This window comes from Pogona vitticeps, chromosome 5, assembly GCF_051106095.1.
Source record: "Pogona vitticeps strain Pit_001003342236 chromosome 5, PviZW2.1, whole genome shotgun sequence".
Classification (NCBI taxonomy): Eukaryota; Metazoa; Chordata; class Lepidosauria; order Squamata; family Agamidae; genus Pogona; species Pogona vitticeps.
Genome location: NC_135787.1, coordinates 40,870,114 through 40,895,631, shown reverse-complemented (window position 1 = coordinate 40,895,631; position 25,518 = coordinate 40,870,114). Strand labels below are relative to the sequence as shown.

Here is a 25,518-nt window from a genome sequence, read left to right as displayed (position 1 = left end):
TCTCTCCTTGCTATTCTTTGGAAGTCTGAATTCAAGTTTCTGTAACTTTCCCTATCTCCCTTGCATTTTGCTTCCCTTCTCCTCTCTGCTATTTCTAAGGCCTCGTTGGACAGCCACTTTGCTTTCTTGCATTTCCTTTTCTTTGGGATGGTTTTCGTTGCTGCCTCCTGGACAATGTTACGAGCCTCTATCCAAAGTTCTTCAGGCACTCTGTCCACCAAATCTAGTTCCTTAAATCTGTTCTTTACTTCCACTGTGTATTCATAAGGGATTTGGTTTAGATTATAGCTGAGTGGCCCAGTGGTTTTTCCTAATCTCTTCAGTCTAAGCTTGAATTTTGCTATGAGAAGCTGATGATCAGAACCGCAGTCAGCTCCAGGTCTTGTTTTTGCTGACTGTATAGAGCTTCTCCATCTTTGGCTGCAGAGAATATAATCAATCTGATTTCGATATTGCCCATCTGGTGATTTCCATGTATAGAGTCGCCTCTTGTGTTGTTGGAAAAGAGTGTTTGTGATGACCAGCTTATTCTCTTGACAAAACTCTATTAGCCTTTGTCCTGCTTCGTTCTGAACTCCAAGGCCAAACTTCCCTGTTGTTCCTTTTATCTCTTGGCTCCCTACTTTAGCATTCCAGTCCCCTAGAATGAGAAGAACATCTTTCTTTGGTGTCAGTTCTAGAAGATGTTGTAAATCTTCATAGAATTGTTCAATTTCAGTCTCCTCAGCAATGCTGGTTGGTGCATAAACTTGGATTATTGTGATGTTGAATGGTCTGCCTTGGATTCGTATTGACATCATTCTATCATTTTTGAGATTGTATCCCATTACAGCTTTTCCCACTCTTTTGTTGACTATGAGGGCTACTCCATTCCTTCTACGGGATTCTTGTCCACAATAGTAGATATGATAATCATCTGAGCTGAATTCGCCCATTCCTGTCCATTTTAGTTCACTGATGCCCAGGATGTCGATGTTTATTCTTGCCATCTCCTGTTTGACCACCTCCAGCTTCCCAATGTTCATAGATCTTACATTCCAGGTTCCTATGCAGTATTTTTCTTTGCAGCATTGGATTTTCCTTTCACTTCCAGGCACGTCCACAGCTGAGCGTCCTTTCGGCTTTGGCCCAACCACTTCATTAGCTCTGGAGCTACTTGTACTTGTCCTCCGCTCTTCCTCAGTAGCATGTTGGACGCCTTCCGACCTGAGGGGCCCATCTTCCAGCGTCATATCTTTTAGCCTTTTGTTTCTGATCATGGGGCGTTCTTGGCAAAGATACTGGAGTGGCTTGCCATTTCCTACTCCAGGTGGATTGCGTTTAGTCGGAACTCTCCACTATGTCCTGTCCGTCTTGGGTGTCCCTGCACGGCATAGCCCATAGTTTCTCTGAGTTACTCAAGCCCCTTCGCCACGACAAGGCAGCAATCCATGAAGAAGAATATTAGGAATAGCATATATATTTAATATTAGGAATAGCATATATATTTAAGAGATACTTCATTTTTAGTAAAAACTTGTATCTGTTATTTAATACCAGTCAATGTTTTTATAATTGTGACTATGTCTGGAGTTTTTTAATAATAATAATAATAATAATAATAATAATAATAATAATAATAATAATAATAATAATAATAATAATAATAATAATAATAATAATAATAATAATAATAATAATAATACCATGTGCTGTCAAGGTTAATTCTGGCTTGATGGTGGGTTTTCAGGGTTTTCCAGACAGAGAACACTCAAAAGTGGTTTATCATCCCCTTCTTCTGGGGGTGTCCTGGGACTTTGCAGCTTGCTCAAGGCCACATAGGCTACATCTAGTTGCAGGTGAAACAGTGAGGAATCAAACTCCCAGCCTCTGGCTCTACAGTTAAATACCTAGACTACTGAGCTATCCAGCCATGCTTTCATTATTTGTTGTTTTAGTTGCATTGGGGGAAGGGGGGAATTTAAATGTTTTCTGTAAAAAGATCAATTTAATTATTTTACATTAATTATAATTAATTACAATTAACTGAGAGTAGATTAGTGTTTGAAAATTGCAATGTATGTCACACAAGATTAGAAAACTTAAAAACAAGAAACAAATGTTATTCATTAACAGGGAGAAAGATTCCCACTCTTTTAAGAAAACACAGACAATGTGACATTAAATTATGGCATCAGCAATTCTTGTTGGTTTGTTTTACTTTCCTCCAGGAGCTGAGTCAGTAAACAACATGTTGACGTCTGGAAGTCACAGAGGGAAGGTCACGTTCTGTGCATAGGGCGAAGGGGCAAAACAATTGTCAGCAAACAAAAATGTCATATGTGACGAGTTCTGGTGTACACAAAGTATCTTTTTGAATCTTTAGTTTTTTAGGAGGAAACTAAGGGAGAAATGGTACAGATTGAGCTTTTTCAAGGATTCAGAACATTTTCACATGACTTTTGAAGAAGTAGCAGTGTTAATCTATGCAGGCATATGAGAAAAAACATAATAGTCTTCAAGATGTCATAACATTTTTGTCTCTTTGTTGTGTGTCTGATTAATATAACTTTATTTCAATGGTTTATTTATCTGAGAGAACTAGACAAATACTCATGTTTTAAAAGATAAATATGCAAATGTGGTGAGGTTTAGATTACTCTATGCAAAACACTGGATTTTCAGAGTGTGAAAGACACTTGCTAAATTAGCAAATAATTAATTTAAAAGAAAATCCAAGGAGTAAAAACTGACCTTAATTCAACAGAGCTGAGTACACTTAATCACACTGATTACAATGGGCTTAAGTACACCTCTTTTTATGATGGATTGTGGTCACAATTTTCATTTTGTTTCACTCTAGGGTGCTGCAAATCTAATTTACTCACTGTGGTATCAGAAAGGTCACTTTAAGTATCTCACACCCCTAATGCAGGATTCTGTGGGAAATTTAGTCTGTAGTTTCTCCTGGACAAGAAGTCTTTTTCAGCAATATGCACCTCTGTTTTCATAGCAAGATTTCAAGCAAGCCGTGTAATGCAATGTAAATAGTCCGGTTGGGACACTTCCATTATCTTTATGTAGCAGTCTATAAAGCATTTCCCATGTATTTGATGTTCGGAGTGTTTCGCATTAAAAATGTTATTCAGCTGAGCAGATGTTATGTAATTACATGAAAACAAACATTTACACAAGCCTATGCTGGCATTAAATGGCACTGGAAAACAGCATATAGTAGCTTTTGAATAGCTTGCTTCTTTGGTTGATTTCCTCTTCTAGGGAGGAAGCCTACAACTCTGATCTCAGCAACTTTCCCTCATGTTCTGCACACCAGCTTTGACCAGACTTCTACTTAATGCCCAGTTGCAGAAAAGACACACCTGACTTCCTGTGGAAACTACAGTCCATTCACAACCACCTAGATGACACCATCCCAGCCACAACAGATGCAGAAGCAGTTTACACCAATATCCCACATAAGGATGGACTACAAGCTTTCAGGAATACTGCTCATAGCAATCTAGCTGTAACTTAGTATTCATAAACGACTACTTCACTTACCAGCACAGCTATGGGCTCCTGTATAGTGCCATAGTGTGCAAAAATATTCAGGGCCAATGTGAAACTATACTGTTTCTGCTTCTATGTCCTAAAGCAGGCTTGTCCAACCTGCGGCCCGAGGGCCGCATGCGGCCCAAGTCAGCTTGTAATGCGGCCCAGAGGAATTTTTTATTTCTAAAGAAATTCCAAAGTTTCAAGTTACACTGCCGGCGCTTGCGGCCGGAATGTGGCCGGGGCATGTCACAACAGTAGAGGGGGAGAGAGGGAAGGAAGGAAGGAAGGAGTGGGAGGGGAGGGGACGGGGGCTGTGTGACTGCATTGCGCCATCCCCATCAATAGGTGGACCCCCTCCCGGCCCCATAAAGCCACCGGAGTCAAAGCTGGCAGCCTTTGCTGTCTGAGATCGCAGCTGCTGGTAAGCGCGCTTGGAGCGGGGCTGCAGAGGAAGGCTAGGGCTGCCCCCCCCATGCGGCCCAAACCAAATGTATGTGCGGCCCAAATCAAATTTTCATTTTCTAATGTGGCCCAGGGAAGGTGAAAGTTTGGACACCCCTGTCCTAAAGCTTCTCCTCCATCTAAGCTACATTACTGCAGTCAGAATAATCTGGACTCACAGAAAAGGATTCCTTGAAAAATCCCACCAGAATTCTAATAATTCTCACCCTATCACTAACCTAAGTGTTAATCAATGTACAAAACAGGTACATTTTCTGGACACCACTGTGCAGCTGCTCGAGGAACTCTATAGAAATCATACTGGTTTTATACATACTTACTGTACGCCCTTCAGTTTCTACTTGGAACACACCTAAAATATACATGAATACCCTAGGTTCTTCCACAGTCTTTGGTAAAGCCATAACCAAAAAGTTACCGTATTTTTCGCTCCATAAGACGCACCTTTCCATAAGACGCACCGATTTTTTAGGAGAAGAAAACAGGAAAATATAATCTGTTTTCTTCGCTCCATAAGATGCACAGACTTTCCACCCCCCTGTTTTGTGGGAAAAAAGTGAGTCTTATGGTGCAAAAAATACAGTATTTTCTTTCATGTAACTCTAACCTCAGGATACTTCCTGAAAATCATTTGGTTGCTAATAATAGCAATAATAATAATAATTACTGATGTTAACAGTGTCACGTTCATTTTGAAAGCCCATCACCAATGTAATTTTCAACCTCTTACCCATCTCATTCGGTTACATTACTATAAGACAATAATGCTCGGCAAAGTTGAAGGCAGCAAGAAAAGAAAACCAAATATAAGATAGATTGACTCTATAAAAGAAGCCACAGACTTGATTCTTCAAGAGCTAAGCAGGGCTGTCGAGGCCAGGACATTTTGAAGTCCATGCATTCATAGGGCATCATAAGTTGGAGGCAATTGGATGGCATGAAACAACAACATACATTCCCCACCTGAGCCTTTCTGCAAATTGGGCTCAAGGTCTCCATGTACTCTTGCTTTAAAAAATTACCACATAAAAAGAAACATATTTGTCACTGTATTTTTCATTTTAGAATGTAAAATGTTTCCAACACAAGGAATAATTGTGATAGCACTTGAACAATAAGTTATTGTCAGCTCAAACAATGCAGTTGCTTCAGCATGTGGCTTAGTACGTGTGCTCATTTTGGCTTGGCTTGCACATATTAGAGGTATCATTCTGAAGTCCTCTATGGGATGTTTGTTTAATCCAAATTTTTAGAACCCCATGTATCATTATGTGCTCATTTCAGGGCAGAGACAAGAATGATAAGATTTCTAAATTTGAACAGAGAAACCTACACATGAGACATCCCCACACTCACCCAATTGGGAGGGGGATGTCAAAATCTGAAATTTTGTATAAAAAGTATTACATGATTAAGGGGGGGGTATAAGAACTGTAACCCTAGAAATGTGAGATGTGGTCATAAAATTGAGGTTTGAACAACAATGCATTGCCTGTTAGAAGTCACTTCAGGACAAACAACTATTTTTGCTGGAGTAGCAGAGTCCACTTAAAAGGCTATGGGTTCTCTAGATTAGTAAAATATAATGTAAGCGAATGGAGTTCGCTACCTTATTGAAACCTATAGAAAAAAACACATTAATTTTACTAGAGTGGCAACAGAAATAAATGTTTACATTTTCCTAATCAGCAAACTTTCTCTAGTCTAGCTAAGTCTATAACATTTTATATTGGCTTTGCCATGCGTATTTTGTAGACTTTTTTCTGAACGTATCTGGGAATGAGGGTTGGCAGTTCTTACGTAGCTCTCTGAAATTTCAGGGAACTACTGGGCTCTCTCAGTCTCCCACACAGGGAGACAAACCTCAGGGCAAACTCCAAATGTTGATTTCTTTGTCTGTGGAAGTTGATTTTAAAGCCTGGGAATCCACCTCCAGCCATTCCCAGCTGGTGTCGGAGCTCATTGACACAGGATAAAAATATTTGTATGTATGTTGTGCTTTTACAATGTTGGCACAGCCAAAAGCCAGGGGAGATGATTGGGGAGTAAGTCAGTGGATGCACTCACCTTGACCCACCCTTTTTGGGTGACGTAAAGCAGGGAATGGAAAAACACTTTCTTGACTCATGAATCTTCTTCCTCAGGGAATAGAATTCTGCTGACCTGGTGCTGTTAAGAACCTGCCTGAGGAATCTGCAACTGAAGGTGAGGAAAAAGAGGCAAGAAGGAAAAGATTCAGAGCATCCTTGCTCAGTCACCGGATCGCTACTCCACCCCTACAGCCAAACCTCAGGAGGCGGCTGCAGCCATGGTGCCGGCGCTCCGACAGGTGGCAGGGCAGGATGTGGAGCAGCTGGTGCTGGCGGCAGATCCAGAGTGGGGTCTCGAGGCACTTCCATGCCTGGGATTCCCCGTTCTGCCTCCACCGCCCGCCTCCTGCTAGTTTTTTGTTTTTTGTTTTCCCCCAGTGTGGGCACTCGGGTCCAAAAAGGTTTGCCACCACTGGTCTAGCACAATTTCCCCTTCTACATGTTTATTAAAACAGATTGGTTGAGCATGGAAGCCCCTTTATTGGTCCTTCTGTGAATGCTTTAAATGCTTGTGAGAACTCAAGTACATCACATCAATTCAGCAACAGCCATAAGAGGCTTTATTGCTATGCTGCCTCCCCCGCTCCGCTCCACCCTCTCCAAAATCCTTGATTCAGTTACAATACAGAAACTGACTTTCATAGCTAGTTAGTGAAAGCAAATTTTCCCATAGATTTGTTCAATAATTCATGCAGTATGTTTAAATTTACTGGCATCTGGGATTCATACTCTACAGAAATAACTCTTCACGCTTCTCTGTGAGGATACCATCTGGAACCATGGCATTGCCCCAAGAAAGATTGGCTTTTGCTTTCACAAGTAAAGCTCTCCTCCATATAATATTCGGATCTGCCAAGTCCACCCAGCTTCTTTGTTTACTGCAGTTCATAATAACATAAGTTTTAAAGCATGATCTGCATGTTCCCACTGACAACACTCAGCCTGCCTTCTTAGGATTACAGATATTAAGTATTCTGTTCCTGCAATATATACTAGCCCTGTCTGCTCAGTATGTTGTTGAAATATGATATACTTGGAAACAGCAATGTTAAACCACTAAAATTGCACAGACAAGCTAGTTTTTGAGTCCTGCAGGACTGTTACTCAGGTTGGCCGTTACAGAGCTGGTAGAGGTGAAAGGAGAGAAAGGTCCTGTAAATCATTTCAGTCATATTTTAAGGCCAGGCTCTCTTATTTAAAGTAAGGGCATGGCCACAGTGGCAGAATAGCTCACTATTTAGATTGCCTTTTGTGCTGTTTGGTCCACACATGTTTTGATTTGGAAGGCTCCATTCTCTCCCCCCCCCCAGTTAGAGCTGTCCTGCTGCTTTTTGTCACAGCTGTAGAGCTATAGATTTATGAGTGCTTTGGAGCACTCCTAATTGGCCTGTTCTGTGGCTGGTGTGAATGGTTACTCTGCACCTAAATAGAGCTGCAGGTAGTGTTATCTAAGGAGACAACCCTGTGAGATATTTCATAGGTTGTGGCATTTAAAAGAAACAAGAGAGAAATCCCCTCCACTATTTTCCTCTTCCCTACCATTTAAATGTTTTATATTCAGTATACTTTCCTATTAATGCAGCACAATTCTAGATTTTAAAAAAGAGACGTTGGTGGTATTATGTTTGCCATCTGGATTAGATGCATTGATATTGCGCTGTGTCATATACCTTAATAAAAAGAGACAGGAAATAATGAAGTTTTACATTTTACATGGGAAGTGGTGGGGAAAGGGATAGGAAGAGAAGTGTCATTAATGGAACGGAGGACACACTGGAGATCCAAAGACCTGTCTGGACTCTTCTCACAGGGGGGGGGGGAATCAGTCTGTGCTATCAAGTGATATAAAATAGATTGCCCTAAAGATAAGAACCTTTTAGGCATGATCCAGACCACTCCTACTTCCCTCATCTGGATGTGACCTAAGTTTGAAAATGGACTACTCACTCTTTTATATGAGATAGCAGGTTTCACCTTCAATTATGTATATTTCCTTTCTTCAACCTTGTAAGCAAAAGCAACAGAGCCTTACAAACCAAAGAGCCTGATCTCAACATATGCCCTATATGAATCCGAGGAGCACTTTTATTCCCAGCCAGGCTCTGCAGTGGCCAACCAGGTGAAGGATGTGAAAGCTAAGCGGTTTGTGAGCTTTTAGTTGTATGAAAAATGTATAATCCACCTTTTTTTTTTTTTTTTGGATTTTGCACAAAGATCACACTGTTGTTTTTTGTTTGCTTGCTTTTTTTGTTTCCTGTTGGACTATGGAGGATATCCTGAACAGCTGCCTAGGCCACTATCTACGACAAGACAAAGGAGAGCTACCACCACCCAAAGTGTTTCTTCAACCACTGGGTACTACTCTTTCTTCAGCTGCATTTGACTGAGTTTTTGGCTAGTGTGGAGGTTGAATTTAATCTCCAACTTTTCTGATGTAAGTATTTGCAGTGTTACTTTGTGGTCCTGTTCCCAGCCAAGTAGAAACCATGTATTTTAATATACAGCAATGGGAATACTGTATTGCTGAACAACTGTCAGACTTTTGTCTAAGGGCTAGGGTTTTCGAGGAGAAAGGTGGGGAATGAATGAATGAATGAATGAGATAAATTTTGAAAAGGTTTGAGAGCTTTTAGGCCAAATGCTAGCCTCCCCCCCCCCCAATTCCCTATAAAGCGTCTGGAAATGACCGACATGGCAAAAATACTTAGGTGCTCAGATTGTTTGACACGTCTAGTTTGTTGCAGGGAGGGATTGTGATTGAGAAATCTTGAGTGACTCCCTTCAAGGCTCAGAAGCAGAAAGCCACTGCTCCTAGGGCTCTCCACCCTTAGGCCATTTTCAGTTTAAAAATTAAAGGAGTTCCTTGGGATTGCTTTCTACAGAAATGGCGAAAGACAATGGAATCTACATCTTCTGAGGTAAAACTTGCTACCCCACACTGGTTCTAAAAGCTCTCTGATTCTATTTGTGGACTTACTTTGAATATGATTACTTGATCTCAGCATCAAGGTAATTTGGGTGGGCTTTTTGGTTTGTCCATACCCTTCCTCTCCTGAGCTCTGCAATATTCAACCTAGTGAAGAGTCCTGCAGGAATCAAAGGCATCCTGTTTGTGAGATTTTAGAGCCCAGATACTAATATTGCTCCCCTTTGTTTTTGAACAATGTAATTTTTATGTATGACCTACTTCTTTCATAAGCCTTGGGTAGTATGGGTTGATTCCATTACATCAATGGAAGCAATTTGCAGTTATCCTATGATCTTTCCTTTACATTCAGCAGGATTTATGAGCCGGCTTCTGTATTATACAAACCTGTCTTTTAAATAATGGTGTCACACTCTATAAGTACTTTGTATATGCGAAGTACATGCAAAGTATTGCCTTATAGTACAATACAGTAATTTAAATCCAAGTGGATAGTAGATGAGTACAGAGCAATTACAAATGGCAGCAGATTTATTCCAAAGACTTGTTGGTATATGAAGATTTTACTGGGTGCTCTATACAGACCCTTTAATCTTATTTTAAAAAACTACCAAAATGTAGAACTAATGAGAAGTCAGTCGTTTATTGGACAAACTAATCTTCTGAAGGGCAGAAGCAATAATTCAAAGTATAAAGAAGCCTTACAACTGAAGCATTCCAGTAACTTGATTCCTGTATTAGTGCCCAGGGAGGGATGTGTGAGGACAATCTTGCCATCCTCTTACCCCATGGAACTTTCCAGCTGCAGCCAATCTTTGAGAGCTGGAAAAGGAGAAAAGTTTCCTCTGAAGCAAAATTATATTAAGGGGATACTTGTAGGATTAAACCAGACAATATAGATTAGAAGCTGAAAATACATTAATGTTCCAGTGACATAGTTCTCTCCATGCTTTGTGCCTAAGCAAATAAAGTCCATATTTATCTCCCATTGACCACCAGCAACACAAGGGAAGCTAATTTGCAAGCTGCAGGAGATGAGAAGAGCTAGTGTTATGACAATAAAATGGCTTTCTGCACTTGAGGAACGCCTGCTTCTAACAAAATGTTGCCTGTATTGTCTTCTTTAGCCCCTACAACACATGTTATCAATAGAAGGGTGGGGGAGAAGAAGAAGAATGGGAAGGAAGCATTTCATTGCAAGACTGATGAGCTGGTGGCCCCACATAGAGAGACTGTAAGACAAAGAGTGCCTATCCAAGAATGACAGATAAAACTTTCGTTGGATCACCTGAAAAGCATTGTTGTTGTTTAGTCGTTTAGTTGTGTCTGACTCTTCATGACCCCATGGACCACAGCATGCCTGGCCCTCCTGTCTTCCACTTCCTCCCAGAGTTGTGTCAAATTCATGTTGGTAGCTTCAATGACACAGTCGAACCATGTCGTCCTCTGTCGTCCCCTTCTCCTCCTGCCTTCACACTTTCCTAACATCAGCTTCTTTTCCAGGGAGTCTTCTCTTCTCATGAGATGGCCAGAATATTGGAGCCTCAGCTTGAGGATCTGTCCTTCCAGTGAGCACTCAGGCTTGATTTCCTTTAGAATGGATAGGTTCATTCTCCTTGCAGTCCAGGGGACTCTCAAGAGTCTCCTCCAGCACCACAGTTCAAAAGCATCAATTCTTCGGCGGTCAGCTTTCTTTATGGTCCAGCTCTCACTTCCATACATCACGACAGGAAAAACCATAGCTTTGACTATTCGGACTTTTGTTGGCAAGATGATGTCTGCTTTTTAAGATGCTGTCAAGGTTTGTCATCGCTTTCCTCCCAAGAAGCAAGCGTCTTTTAATTTCGGGGCTGCTGTCATCATCTGCAGTGAAGCCAAGAAAGTAAAATCTGTCACTGCCTCCATATCTTCCCCTTCAGTTTCCCAGGAGGTGATGGGACCAGCGGCCATGATCTTAGTTTTTTGATGTTGAGCTTCATACAATTTTTTGCGCTCCCCTCTTTCATCCTCATTAAGAGGTTCTTTAATTCCTCCTCCCTTTCTGCCATCAGAGTGGTATTATCTGCACATCTGAAGTTGTTGATGTTTCTTTCAGCAATCTTAATTCCGGTTTGGGATTCCTCCAATCTGGCTTTTCGCATGATGTATTCTGCATATAAGTTAAATAAGCAGGGGGACAATATACAGCCTTGTTGCATTCCTTTCCCAATTTTGAACCAATCAGTTGTTCCATATCCAGTTCTAGCTGTTGCTTCCTGTCCCACATATTGATTTCTCCCGAGATAGATAAGGTGGTCAGGCGTTCCCGTTTCTTTAAGGACTTGCATAGTTTGCTGTGGTCGACATAGTGAAAGGCTTTTGTGTAATCCATGAAGCAGAAGTAGATTTTTTTTCTGGAACTCTCTGGCTTTCTCCGTAATCCAGCACATGTTAGCAATTTGGTCTCTAGTTCCTCTGCCCCTTTGAAATTCATCTTGTATTTCTGGGACCCCTCGGTCCACATACTGCTGAAGCCTACCTGAAAAGCATTACTTTCTTGCAAATTTTCTGAGGCAGTGCATGAAAAGTAGTTTTAGAACAGAAGATGATGCTTAGAAAGCGTGGGGTTTGTCCTTTCCTACATTTCTTGAAACAATTCCAGAGACAGAGGAAATTACAAGTCCTATGCTTCTCATGCTTTGGTACATCATTTCCAGCTAAAGGGAAGCAGACAAGGCTACTCTTATCTCTAATGTACTTGTTACTCTAAAGCAGTGGTTCTTAACCTTGGGTTACTCAGGCATTTTTGGACTACAACTCCCAGAAGCCTTCACCACCAGCTGTGCTGGCTGGGGTTTCCGGGAGTTGCAGTTCAAAAACACCTGAGTAACCCAAGGTTAAGAACCACTGCTCTACAGTGAGGTAGTTGGACTGCAGTAGATTCATTGTGCATGGAAACTTCACTCAAGGGTCATTCACATGGTTCGTTTTCCCCTCTTCCCTTTGTGCTAGCTGACACGTCTTCAGTGCCAAATGAGGACAGATCTTGTTGGGGGTTTTATGTTTACACCTGTTTCTAAAACTCCACTTCCCTTGTCTTTAAGAAATCATCGGCTTTTAAGCAAATGGATCAAAAATATTTGGAGAAGTATGAAAGAATGCTTTTAAAACTATCTCCTGTGCTGGATTTCTTTTTTCTAAAGTAGATTAGAATGGTCATTTAAAGCTTCCCAACTGAGCCCTTACAGCAGAAGCTTATCCCACTGCTAATCTACTTTGGACATCAGCAGTCTTTTACAACAGCTATTTCAAAACTGGGAGGAAAGTCTTTAAATCCTTAAAAAAAAAGATCTTCTGGACTAGATTGCTGGCTTTGTTCATTTATTAGCTAACAGGAGCACTGACTTTGTTTGTTTGTTTGTTTTTACCCTGCCTTTCTCCTAAAAAAGGACCTGAGATAGCTTCCAACCAAAGAAGCTCTTGCCAGCTGAACTCCACCTCAGTTCAAAGTGAAACAAACAAACCACCAAATTGAAGGTTTAAAAAAAACTGAAAAACCAGGGTTTGTCATTGTTGGTATTGATGTTAATCTTGCATTGTCTCCATAGCAGAAAAATAATGATATTGTCATTACAGTAGGACTCCAGATCCACAGTGGATCAGTTCCATGATGTACCGTGGATGCCTGAAACCATGGATATGAGAGAATCCTTTATACAACATACAAGGGAATGAGACAAAGGCCATGGGGGTGCCCTTGTATGTTTTATATAGGAATGTGGCAAACCACAGTTGTGAAACCAGAGACTGATTCTGAGGATATGGAGGCCCTACTGAACAGGGGAATAAATGCTCTATCTGAATGAACCCTCATATACATCTCTGAAGGGAAGGGAAAGAGTTTGTTCTATTCTTCTGTAAGTAAATAAAGTTTATTATAACCACTGGCCATTAAAACCACAAACATATACATAATAATGCATAATAAAATGATATAACAATAGACAAGATTGTACATCTGGTAAGCTAAATAGACTCTAATCAGCTCTATATCCTATACCATGTCTCTAGCTAAAAGGTAAAGGTTCCTCTTGACAATTTGTCCAGTCATGTCCGATTCTAGGGGGCGATGCTCATCTCTGTTTCCAAGCCATAGAGCTAGAGTTTGTCCAAAGACAATCTTCCATGGTCACGTGGCCAGCGTGACTAGACACGGAATGCCATTACCTTCCCACCATGGTGGTACCTATTTATCTACTCCCATTTTTACATTTTGCATGCTTTCGAACCGCTAGGTTGGCAGGAGCTCGGACAAGCAATGGGAGCTCACTCTGTCACGTGGATTTGATCTTACGACTGCAGGTCTTCTGGCCTTGCAGCACAGAGGCTTCTGTGGTTTAACTCGCAGTGCCACCACGTCCCTAGAGTACCATATCTCTAGTACTTCCTATTCTACCCTTCTGTGTGATGCTCTGAGCATCATACATATATGGTTATTTCCCACAACAGTCTTATGAGATGGGATAGTTTGAGAAGTAGTAAGTGACTAGTCCAGTAGCACTGAGCGAGAGCATTGTGGCTCACCAGTGACTGGAACTTGGATATCTCTTGTCTACTTTCCAAATGCTATTACAACACATGTCAGAGAATACTTGTACATATTAAAATATCATTTTCACAAAATCCTTTCCTCAGATGTTCCTCATTCCATTCAGCTTCATTTAACTGATTATTCTACATGAATATGATTCAAAGGGACAATTTCTTCCTTATGTTTTAAACATTACTCACAGAGTATTACCTCCAAGGAGTCTATAGTTGTCTCTATTTAGAAAGCTTTTTATTGCCTTGATTTTTGAAAAATGTATTTCCCCCTACTCACTTATTTTTGAAGAGAAAGAGAGACCTTGTGTGTGTAGCATTTAGTTTTAGCTAATTGCATCTTTCTGGATGTCAGAGTGTGGAGAAAGACCCCCACAATACAGTTGATGAGAAGTCATGCAGGACGAAACAATATTCTAGTGCCAAATTCTCATGGACTTGGGATTCCTGATTAAAGACACATTCGGGTAAAACTAGAAAGAGGAGTGAGAAAATTGCCTTTTGCAACAGTGTACATGCTGGAAATTTAATTTAAAAAAATTAGCTGCAGTTACAGTTCCAAGACCCTAAAAAAGTAAATCAGTATCATTATACTTAACTTTTTTAACTCTTCACTTTCCCATTTCTTAGAAGTAACTCAAATAATTACTTTTTTAGTGACCATTAAAAATAGCATTTGAATGCTACACTCTACCAGTGAATGGTACAAAACATACTATCTTCCCATCATCTTCATTGTCACCTCAGCATTCATGAGACAGCATGATGTAATTCAGTGGAAGCCAGCGCTTAATCCATGTGATATTTCTCCTGAACTGTCTAGTGGGGTCGTACTCACATAATAATAAAAGCAATTAAAAACTTAAAATTGTACTGCAAAGGAGCAACGTTGCCCCTTATTAAGTTACAATTATAACATAATGCAGCTATACTTTTATTATCAAGAAAAGAATTAATCACCTATAATTAATAATATGTAACAGGCTACTTCCAAGCTTTGGGTTATAACTAAAGAAAAATGCAGTAAGAAATCTGGCTGACAGTTTTAAATTATTGGCTGTAAGTCTGTTGCTTAGCATAGTAAGATTAAACTAGAACAGGCTCATTGAATCAGAGAGGATTTGATGAGTCAACTCCTTCATACAGTAAATTCCATTGATTCCATAAGCCTACTCAAGTTGTAACTTAGCATGCCAAACAACAGGATTTCAGCCATGCACCAGTTAGCTTTCCCCTCATTTCTGTCCCTCCTCTTCATTTTACTCCAGGATAGATTGACAGCACAACCATATAAGGACTTACTGTGAAGTAATAATCGTGTGCCATCAAGTCAATTTTGACTTACGGCAACCCTTTTCAAAGTTTTCCAGAAAGAAAATACTCAGAAGTGGTTTACCATTCCCTTCTCCTGGGGGTGCCCTGGGACTGTGTAGCTTGCCTGTGGCTACAAAGGCTGGTTCTTCCCCTAGGAGGCACAGTGGGGAATTAAACTGCCAACCTCTGGCTTTACATATCTATCCAACCAGCTAAAGTAAAGTAAATCCTAGAAAATTCACACTTGGAGGGTTACAGCCTTCTGTAGCAACTAGAGGTGGGCACAATTTAAGTCATGCCTCTTTGTATAATATCCCTTCCCCACCTCCACCAGCAGCTGGCTGCTCAAGGAGGTGGGATGGGGATTCTCCCTGTGCAGCAGGTGAGTGGTCGGCTGTTGGAGGAGGCAGGGAAGGGGAACCTGAGCTCCTTCCCAGACTGGGCAGCCTGTGATGGAGGATGACCCGGGTGACATGTGGAGGCTTGTGAGTGGGGCAGCCATCTGGGAGGTGGAAATGTGTGACACCTGTTGTCTATGATTAAGTGGGACAGCAATTCTACCAGAAGAAAAGTGTTCACATCTTAAAGGTAGCTGTGCATGAGTCCTCTATATACATATCTATTCATATACCTCTGCAGACTTCTTCCAGCTGCACTTTAATCTAGGATTAGTATATTAAGTAGTTAAATAAAGATGAATTTTAAAGCTAGCTTAGTAATTATGGCTCTCATGTTAACAAATGTGATGTTGGCAAAACGAAACAGTATTACTGTACATATTTGTAAGGATAGGGAAAAGCAAAATAAATAAAAGCAAAGCAATTCTGCTGGGCTCTATTGACAGAAAGTGGCCTATTCAGACCAAGCTACGTAGATGGGATTTTAAAAGGGCTGAATGGGAATTGGATGCCCCAGTTTCCTTGAGTGCTTTCAAATACTCTAGCATACCAGATAATTTTTGAACTTAACCTATGCATACTGTACTTTTTACATGTCCGTATTATAGGAAACCTACCTGAAATTTAAAAATCCAACTGAGCTCAATGTTACTTATTCCCAGGAAAATGTATATAGGACTTCATTTTTTTGATCCCAAATCAAATTCAACATGCATTGCTCTGAGGAACTTCATGAAAGCTGAGCCAAAACTAGAGCTGTCTTAAATCTTAATTCTGTTCTTGGTATTGATGCAGATGAAAGCTCGATCATAACTAATTACACAATCACATGACCACATGCTACAAAGACTGGCAAGAACATTTATCCATCCTAATACATTTGATTGAAAATGAATTGCTTAGAACAACAAAAAATCGAGAACATTCATATACCTAGATTGGTCTCACATGTAAGGCTGTCTAACAAAGAGAAACACCATTAGCAAAGTGCATTCCAATTTCTTACTTTAGCAATTAATTAATCACATGCCCACTGAGCAGAAATACAGTACAAGGCCCTTGCAACTCAACCTATGTAGGTCTCCTCAGAAATCATTTCCATTTATTTATGTAAACGCTCTAAATTGTATCCCAGGAAGATAATTTGCACTGAATTTCTACTGCCCTTTTATGAGCTTCTTGAACAAACCCACAAGAGAAAGCTTGGCAAACACCTCACCAGTGACAACACTGTAACCTCATTTTACCTACAGCCAATAAAGGCATCTTCTATCCCTTAGCCAAATTCTGCCTTGTGAAACAATTTAAAATAACTAAAAGAAACATGAGAAGGTTTTGAAACAGTTCTGCTCAGTGTAAACAAAAATGGTAACACAATGACAAACCACCACCCCGTCTCTGTTCCTTGCTTTTACAGATAACAATTCTCTCAGCTACTGAAAGAATATGTTCAAATCTGGAATTGTTCATTCTTTACTGAAGCAAATTTACATAGCTATGTCGGATAAAGGCAAAACAATAATGCATTGTATTTCCAAAGAACTGGGCATTCCACCATTGATCTCTTACTCATCAACATGAATTATTACTTTCTTACTTATTAAATACTTAACCCACTGTCCTCCTATGAGTTTTATCTGAGTCTCTTCTTCCTTTTTATTCTGATAACACTAATTTGAGGTATGTTACTATAAGAGAAAGTGACTGGGTCAAGTGCACACAATAAGCTTTGTCACTGAGCAGAATCAAAACAAAAACTAAAAAAATTAAGAAGACAAAAACACTGTGGCAACTTGAAGACTTACTGCTATATTCTAATAGGAATGTTTGTCTCTTTGTGAGGGTCTCACAAAGCCAGTTCATACAGCACATACACAGTTTTGATCATCTTGCCTAGAGATGCAGATGGAGAAATGCAATGTGCAAACCTCATAACAGAATCACACAGTTTTGTAACTGTAGAATTGTAGAATATGATGGAGTGCCAAAGTCATCAAGTCCAACTCCCTCCAAATGCAGGAAATGCATAGCTCGGGCAGTCTTGACCAGTGGCCATCCAACCCATCAAAAACTTCAGGTAGGGAACATCCACCACCTTTGAGGCAATGAATGCTGTTGTCAGACAGCTCATACAATTAGGAAAGTTAGTTTATTGATTTAATTTATATCCTGCCTAATCCCAATAAAGAGACATAAGGTATTGTACATAAGCTAAAAAATATACGTATATTTTAAATCACAGTAAATTAAGACATGAACAATAAAATATGATTAATCTAGCAGAGTATTAAAAACATCATTAGTTAAATATAAAATACCTGGCACAGATATACTAATAAAAATATGTTTCATCAGCCTAAAACAAAATTATAATTTTACAGGTGCATTTAGAGATTAAAAGCTAATGGTTGTTGTGGGTTTTTCAGGCTCTTTGGCCATGTTCTGAAAGTTGTTCTTCCTAACGTTTCGCCAGTCTCTGTGGCGGCATCTTCAGAGGACAGCACTCTGTGCTCTGGTGACTTAAAAGCTAACTTAAAAAGGAGAGTTTTCACCTACCATCAGAAGGATATAAGGAAGAGACAACCTAATCTCATGAGGTAAGGAATTCGACAGGCTGTGAGCAGCCACAGAAAATGGTCTCTCTCAAGTCGTCACTTTCTTGTAATTTCCTTTCTTGTAAATTTAATGGCTGAGGTCCTATCCTCTGAAGCAGTAGAATACAAAGTTTGTCCGTCTTCGGTATGGCACCCCAATGGATGTAGATACCAGCCTCTCCCCCTCCAGGTCTGAATGTGTCCCTGTAATGGTAGAAGCTTTGGCTAACCATATCTGTGATAGGTCAGTTCACACACTATGTTTCTCTGCATTATTGTTTGCCAGCTGATGTTTCTGGATGGTATACCTCACTTGAATATAAATATTATGTTTACCAGCTCACAGATGTTATGAGGAAATATGCAAGGCATTTGGATAGCAGCATAAGATGGGAGCTTTGAAAAGAAACAGTTGTACGTTAGACAGCAGGATTGATCATTTTAAATTTTTTAGAACTCTTGGACAAAGTTAGGCAGCAGGATAAGCAGAGGGTAAAATTTGCAAGGCCTACAGCAAAACCAAAACAGACCTCAAATCAAGGCAGAAACTATGGACTTCTTGGAGCTTACTGGCTTCTCAGAGAATAGCACTAGTAAGTTGAGCTTGCTGATTCAAACAATTTCATACTGGCTGAAATCCAGTAGTAAACCCCAGCTATAGTGGGCCCACTGAGTCAGTGGGGATTTGATGAGTTAGCTCCTCCATAAGTTCCACTGATTCAATGGCCTAATGCTAGTTGTGACTTACTTCTGGATTTCAGCCACTGTCTCTTTAGCAATATGGGAAGGCATCCAAATCTTCCTGTTAGTGATGCTGATGTTTTTACCCCTACTGATTCTCTCAGTGGATTTCTCTATTTGGCTAGCAAATTTTCCTGCTTTTCTACAGGAACACCCTAGTCAAACAGAGCATGGGAGCTTGGGTGGTCTTAGCTGAACTGCATTCCTATGCAGGGAAGGATTGAGAAACCATTTCTGATGGCCTTGACCTTTATTTCAACTCTCAACTTACAGTAGACGAACCAGTTCAGACTCTGTCCAGTTATGTTAGATCTACATGGGATAACATACCAGAGCAAACCTTGGGATCCCGTGTTCCAAAATTGAGTATGTAGTGAAGAGTCATATTGGGGCATATGATTATACACAACAGTGCCCTACCTATTCACTTCTTCATGCTGCAAAAAGGAAGCTGTTGAGTCCCATGGACAGAATATATGCCACCAGGCATTGCTTGACATGTAAGCTGAATTCATTAGAATGAAGTACATTTTTCCCAAGAATCCCCCACACCTCATAATAATCATTGCATTGTTAAAGTTGGAAAATACCATTAGCAAACCTTGTTCGATTTTTTTTCTTCCAGGTGTCTTGGACCAGAACATCCCATACTATGTTTTCCAGTTATTGCTCAGTTAAGAAAAGGTTCTTTCTATCTGTAAACAGAAAAAAAGGGAGGTACATGAATCATGACTGGAAAGAAAATCCAGGGTTGGATATCTTTATTCGACTACGAAATACATTTATTCTGGAACAACATGAGAAGTGACTGTTGTTTTAAAAAAAGACAAAAAAAAAAGGTCAGGTGCACTCACCTGCATCCATTCTGAAAGCTTTACTTCTCATACTTAATAATTCAGACTGTAGGTTTCACTGGCAAATAATAGAGGCACAAATTTGGATTCGGATCAAGATTTGGACCCATCCTATGGGGTGTGTAGATTTCAGGTTTGTGAGTCATCTTTGTATTTTATTAGGAACCTTGGAATTCTGGTGCAAAATGGATACACTTCAAAGAATTTTTGAGCTCAAGTGTTTCTTCCAAGAAATGAATGGCACTATCCTTCCACTGTATATTCACTGATTTCTTTGATTTCAGTAATAAAAGGCTAGAAAAAGAAGTCACTGCGGTTGTTAAAACACTTAGGACTTGGATATCTCTGCTGATCCTCAGAAATCCACGAAAACATCTACCATTAGATCTAGAACTACTTTTTGCTCTTCCCTCTTTAAACTTTTCCCTTTATAAGCTTTCTTTAAAGAGCACAAGCATGTACAGGGAGAGGATTGATACTTGTGAGATCCACTGGGTTTTGCTATTGAAAACAGTACTACTATTAGAAATAAGATACTAAAGCTCTCTGCTTGATATGCTCTTCTTTGTAGGTTGAATTTCAAAGATTGCTTTTACTTTGATTGCTGCCAGTGAGAGAGCCACAACTTCGTTCACAGCATGCCAGACAACTGTAAACTGCACAATTACACATTCCTCACAAACTGAAGCAATATTATTGCACGAAACTCATGCTCTGAATTTTTAGTTACCCTAGGAAACACTGAAAGCAGAAACAAAGGGAAACTGTGCTGGAGACTGAATTATTTCCTTGATGCTCTTAACCAAAGAAAGAATTGGGCTGAAGGCTATAGCAGATAATAGCCGTGATCTAAAGAGGCTCTTAACATGTGAACAAAATAACTTAATGCAAACCTAGAGTTTTCTCTTCCATTTTCAAGTAAGGCAAACCATGGTTTAGTCTTAAAAGCAGCTTGCTTCCTGAGCTGTAGCAGTGAAAACTTCAATGAAAGACTTTGGCTTCTTATGTTATTTTGATAAACAGGAGGAAAAGGCTTTCTCTGAATTATTTTGCTTTCTTTGTATGGCTGATGGACAACTAGTACTACAGCACCACCTAGTTCCCACTAGATGGAAGTAATTGGCCATTTCCAAGCTGCATTCCAAATCATGATCAATTTTCAAGTACTGTACAGAGATCAAAAAGATGTATATAAGTAGCATGCAAAATAACTAGGAGAGCTTCATTTTGAAGCCTTTTACACTTCAGTCTTACATTCAGTTTGAATTCAGGTTGATACCCGATATCAGCTCTTGATCGTAGAATATCTAACACTGCAATGTTGGGTATTCTCAGCTTTCCCCAGGATTCGGACTAATCTAATCCCTGACTAATCACTAATATTGCCTTTTAGCTCAGTTGCAAAGACTGTACTCGGCCTTTTCTAAAGAGCACTGACAATATGGAGGAAGGCCATTTTTATTTTATTTTTACTGTGATTTTTTACAATATTTATTTATTTATTTATTTATTTATTTATTTATTTATTTATTTATTTATTTATTTATTTATTTATTTATTTATTTATTTATTTATTTATTTATTTAATATCCCGCCTATCTGATCAACAGACCACTCTAGGCGGCTTACAACCGGGATAAAACAATAGCTAAGGCAACTTATATAAAAACATATTCAACAATTAGATCGAATGCAAGGAGGGAAAAAAGAGAGGAATCAGAAATTGGCTGGGGGGGGGGGAAGGCCTGCCGGAACAGCAATGTTTTTAGTTGTTTTTTGAAAACAATAATAAAAGCTACTAGCCTTTGGTTGAAAACACACTGCCTCCCCATCCTTCTAATTTTCAGGTTATCATTCATCCACGCAGAGAACTTTCCCAAGCCAGTGTTTGAACCATATCATATTTTTTCTCTGTCGATTTAGTGATGTCACATCCCTGTAACAATAACATTAACTAAAAATTGCAAAAATAGGAAAAGGAGTGATGTTAGACGAGTCATAACATAACACAGTTCTGCCATCATTATTACATCACCATTATAATCTGGCCCCAGTAACACATGGGGCTGTTCCATCCTATTTAAGCTAGTGGCATGTGCTTTATGTGTGTCTGCCTTTGGAAAGTCTTCAGAAACTTCAGGAGGTCCAGGATGCTGTCTCTAGACTCTTAACCAGGGCTGGTTACAGGGAGAACAGAAAACCCTTGTTAACAGCTCCACTGGTTACCAGCTTATTTCTGGGCACACATCAAAGTGCTGTTTTTAAACTATAAGCTCTTATATTACTTTGGTCCAAGCGATTTGAGGGCCATATCTCTCCATGCCAATACCCCTCGGCTGCAAGATATTCAGGGGAGGCATTTGTCTTGGTTCTATCATCCTCACAGGCATCCTTGGTGCAAACCTGGGAGAGGGAGGGCCTTTTCAGTGGGTGCTCCAATGTTCTGGAACTCCTTTCCACAGGAGGCCAGGCTAGCCCTCTCCTTTCTGTCCTCCCATTGGCAAGCAAATGTTTTATTTCTCATAGAAGCTTTTAATACGTAGAATGCTAAGGAAGGGATATTAAGGGGACAACTGTTTATTAATCTTTTTTAAAGTGTTTCTATTATTTTTAAAAACAGGGTTTTATTTTGTGTCTTTTACTAATTTCAATGTTTAATGTTTTTTAATAGTGTGATTTTAACATTTGTTTTTGATATGTATGTTGTTCAGTCATTTGTTAGCTGCCTTGGGTCCCTCTACAGGGAAAGAGTTGGTGTAGAAATGAAATAAAGTGAAATAAATTATCATCATAATCATGACAACTGCTGCTACATTGCTTAGTTTTTTTCCATAAATGGTTATTTCCAGAGTTATCCAGTCTGGTCACCCCAACCTTTTTCTGCAGAGCAAATTTAATACTCAACTATCCAACAAACAGCAACAGAGCATGGACAGAGTTCCTACTCCAGTCTTCTGAAGATGCCGGCTACAGAGACTGGTGAAACGTCAGGAAGAACAACCTTCAGAACATGGCCAAAAAACCCACAACAACCATCATATGTAATTCAGTTAGCCTGGGTGGCTCAGGAGTCAGTATATTGTGTGAGTAGCATATTTCTCTCTCTCTCTCTCTCTCTCTCTCTCTCTCTCTCTCTCTGTGTGTGTGTGTGTGTGTGTGTGTGTGAGAGAGAGAGAGAGAGAGAGAGAAAGTTAGTTAGTTAGTTAGTTAGTTAGTTAGTTAGTTAGTTAGTTAGTTAGTTAGTTAGTTAGTTAGTTAGTTAGTTAGTTAGTTAGTTAGTTAGTTAGTTAGTTAGTTGTGGCCTGCCAGCCATTAGGCAGACACCAGCCACCACATGGACTCTGGACTACTAAAGTAAGAGAATTAGGTAAGTTTGTAAACATCTGTGGTTGCTTGGGCTTTAAAAAATACCACCACCTCTCTGGGATTTTGGGGTGGTGGTGGTGGTGATGGTGGTTATTCTGCATGAATATTCTGTAGAAAAAAATGTAAAAAAAGAAATGCAGGATTGTGCGATGGTGATTTTAAAAAAATAGTACTTTAATGTAACACACACAGTGGGCCATTAAGTTGCAGTGTAGGAGATATTGGCTGAAATGTTTAACTTGGCTTCAAGCTCCTAAAATGTTCAAGGCAGAACGGAACACTCTGTTTGATCATTTCCCCAAAGCAATACTCCAAATTTAGATTGGAAAATTTTCATTGCTGTTGCTGTCAGTTTTTTAAAAAAAAATAATGTAAAACTCTCTAGAATTTATTTAAAAGTTTTCATTCCCCCCCAGACACCGCATACCATCATTTGTTTTTCTCCTCTGCACAGAAACCCAGCACCTCTTCCCCTATCTGGAAACTGGATACTAGTGTATTTTGGGTGGCCTAGTCTAGTAAAATGGTTTAACTCTTCTGAAAAGAGTTATGTTCTCCTAGACAGCAGCTTGAATTATTAACTCACTCTACACTAGAAATATTTAAAAATATTAGCGTCACATATCTAAGAGACTATTCTCATCAAAATAACTCATATGGGAGATGAAGAAAGATAAAAGATTAGTAGAGATACATCATCTTAAATTTGTAGGAATTCTGTCTCAATCTAGTGCCTTTCTGATGTGTTGGGCTACAACTCCCTTATTGTCTATGGATCATGCAATTTTCAGTCCAGCGCACTCAGAGAACTACCCCGGCAGTGCTTGTTATTCCGTGGACTAGGCAAAGGCTTGAGCTAGTCAAACTAGGAAGTACAGAAGTGTTGCATTTACTGAGTAAGAATATGACACAGCATACAATGTATCCCCCATAACCTCACATTGTAAAATTATATCAAGCTGCCCAGAGTAGATTCGTTTGAATCTAGATGGGTGGGATAAAAGCCAAACAAACAAACAAAATAAAATAAAATAGCTAAATAGCTAGATAGATAGCTAAATACAGTGGTGCCCCACTAGACGCTTACCCCGTTAAATGACGAAATTGCTTGATGATGCCTTTTTTGCGATCGCTATAGCGATTGCAAAATGATGTTTCCTATGGGATTTTTTTGTTAAACAACAATTAGATCCCTGCTTCGCGAACTGATTGTTCGCAAGATGACGATTTAAAACAGCTGATTGGCGGTTCGCAAAATGGCTCCCCGCTGTTTTCCGGACCTATTTCCACAACACAGGGATAGCAAAATGGCCACCCTATGGAGGATCTTCACTGCACAAGCAGGTATTTCCCCCATTGGAATGCATTAACCGGTTTTCAATGCATTCTAATGGGGTTTTTATTTTCGCATGACAACGATTTCGCTATACAGTGATTTTAATGGAACGCATTATCATCATCATGCGGGGCACCACGGCAGGCAGGCAGGCAGGCAGGCAGGCAGGCAGGCAGGCAGGCAGGCAGGCAGGCAGGCAGGCAGGCAGGCAGGCAGGCAGGCAGGCAGGCAGGCAGGCAGGCAGGCAGGCAGGCAGGCAGCAAGCACATGTGATACAAAGTTTATGTGTGGAACTACAAATCCTGCTTGCCAGAGAAGCAACTAAGGCCCAAAGTACAGCTGTATCTTTAAATAGCTTGCATAAAAAGTTGCATTTTTAAAGTTGCATTTTTAAAAGCTGTGCATAAAAAGTTGCATTTTTTAAAAATATGATGAAATGCATCCATCTTATATTAATGCAAGTAAGAGTATATTTTGGAAAAGTAGGACAACCCAATACAAGAAGCAAAATCTACCAAACCATAAAGAATTATTTCTCAGGCTTAGCTGCCCACTGCCTCAAAGAACAGAATTACAAATTTTATTTTAGAACAGGATATTCCTTTGTAAATTAGATGTTCACTGCAAACATAGCCTTGTTGAACATTTTTAGTCAAAAGAGAACATTTGTGGACCTTATGTTTGTTTAAACTCAGAAGACAGGTGTGCCAAGGAACTAAACAGATGCAGCCAACTTCAAATAACCACCAAACCAATAACTTAGTGTTCAGTAAGAGTCAACAGGAATTAATAGATGTTTAAAGTAAACAGAGAGTTAGATTATTCTTTCTGTTCAGTTATATTCCTTAGTATTGGTGGGAGCAGAGCATGTTGATCATAATATACTTTAAAAGATACTGAATTAGTGGTTAATGTTATCAAGTCTGAGGCAGCAAAGTTTTATGGAAAACAGAGGTGTGCAAATGTGTGTTTTTGGATTCAGCTCGTTCCTTGGGGAATTTGGGTCTAAAACCATACATCTGTACATCTCTAGTGGAAGCCACAAGATTTTGGGCATAAATCGATTAATTGAATATTGCAAATTTTTGCAAAAAGCACAGAAGTGAGAGAAGTACACAAAACCTCTCATCATCTTGCCGAGCTGAAGAGTAAATGTTTGGTTGTTCTTGTTTGTTTTTGCCTCCAAGACTAAAATCAGGAAGTATTTATACCCCTAAATTCATGAGACACCTGCGGATAAGATCTGCAAATCCAGTGGCCCATTTTATCCAACTAGCCTGACTGCCAAAATTCAGTGGCTACCACCAGGACCTCCCCCGCCA

The 25,518-nt window shown here is 39.8% G+C and overlaps 1 long non-coding RNA gene across 1 annotated transcript; it reads left to right on the top strand.

Annotated features, from left to right (window-relative positions):
• Positions 1-4,701: 4,701 nt before the first annotated feature.
• On the top strand, positions 4,702-23,792 carry LOC144589629 (uncharacterized). Its single transcript, XR_013545868.1, has 2 exons — positions 4,702-6,201; positions 8,357-23,792. It is a non-coding gene; the product is annotated as an uncharacterized LOC144589629 (long non-coding RNA).
• The last annotated feature ends 1,726 nt before the right edge of the window (positions 23,793-25,518 follow it).